Here is a 1,724-nt window from a genome sequence, read left to right on the forward strand (position 1 = left end):
AGCTGTTAAAGTGCTATATAAATAAAGTTGGATTGGATTGGATAATCAAGGTTGTTTTAAATAACATATCCGTATTTATTTATTTCTCCAAGAAACGTTTTTGTGTGCACTGAGGAGTCTCAAACAGGCGTTTGTTTAATCATTTTAAGATTGGCTTTAATTAATGTTTGAAAATGAATTCTTTATATATGATAAATGAGAGGTAACATTTTATTTATGGTATTATTTCCACATATTTCTCTCCATTCTTCCTTCTGCCGGTGTCGCAGTTTCTCGTCCCTCTCGTGTTTGTGCTTAGTGCGTACGCATGGGTTAGAGTTTGCGTGGAGGACCGCATGTCAAGTTAGTATTTTATAAATCGCAAACATTGCGTAGAAACTGCCGTACACCATTTTTTGAGCGTATATCCCTTTATAAATGAGGCCCCTGATCCCTGTTTGTTCTCCCATTGATTAAATTCACACCTTTTTTTCTTTCGGTTAGAATTTACTGAATAGAGAAGAAAATTCAACGTTTGCTGCTATTGTTTTTATTCAAAGCAGTTCACAGCGAGTAAGCAAGTTAGGGGAGGTCTTGGATCAAGGGCAGGTCATGTGACTGTGATTGTGCTATGGTATCTAGACATACAGACAATTATGGTTGTATTTTGTCAAGATTTGAGAGCTCATTTCATTTGCTTATAGTCTTTTCTTTACCTTTTAAAAAAATCTATCTCTCTAAAGAACGTGCTGCCTGCAGGTGTTATAGGCACTATTTCCTTCTTAGAAGCAATGTATGTGGATTATTCTGAGAAAACAGGACATTTCTGTATCTTTACCATAAACAGTGACTTCTGCTCCTGGCCAAGAAATAGACTTAAATTGTCCTTGGTTAAGCCTATCAACTTCCAGCTGTGGCTTTATATTTAAAAGATAACTAAGGCAGATGCTTCAATATTCTAAGCTAACACTTGGCAAGAAAACAAATATGGCTGTGAAGTATACGTTCTCATTGTGTTATTTCGCAGAGGACTATAAGAACAAGCCACATTTTTATATTTCCAAGAATGAGGAAGTGTTCCTTTAGGATTTGGACAAAAATAGACATTACCCCAATATTAATGTATCTAGCAATGTTTGACAATGATGGATTGTATAGAAACTATACCCTCATATCCATTAATTTCAATAAAGACTTCACTGCATGTCACCCTCCCCTAACTGTCACTGTGATAACATTCACCTAAAGAAGAAAACACTTCAGCTCAGCCATTGAATTTGATCCTTTGAAAGATAATGCCAATCATCTTCTTGGTTCTGATTAAAAAATCTATCTTGCTTTGTGAAATGTTCAACATGTAGGCGTGATCTCTCCACTTCACTATTACTCTTTTTTTTTATGTGCATCTCACAGTTTGATATATGACTCATGCCTTACAAAAATCTGTCACTAGATTTCTGTGGTAGCCATATTTTTTCTTGCTTCTTTGCGGATTTTCACGACACGGTTTCTCCTGCCTCCCTCTGTTGTCCCTGGCTTCGATCACGTCTCTCCATCCACTCTCGTGTCTCTCTTTTCCTCCCCCACATTCTGACTAATGTCCTTTAAATACCCCTCTGTCCCTCCTTTTCCCGCCTGCCTTCTTCTTTGCCCCTAAGCTTATACTTTCCCTTCAATTTCATATTCCTCCCACAACCCCACACCTCTTCATTTGCCTTTTTCGCCCCATTTTAACACACACACAC

The sequence above is a fragment of the Notothenia coriiceps genome, unplaced genomic scaffold (genome assembly GCF_000735185.1).
Source record: "Notothenia coriiceps isolate Sejong01 unplaced genomic scaffold, NC01 NC01_scaffold00001470, whole genome shotgun sequence".
Classification (NCBI taxonomy): domain Eukaryota; kingdom Metazoa; phylum Chordata; class Actinopteri; order Perciformes; family Nototheniidae; genus Notothenia; species Notothenia coriiceps.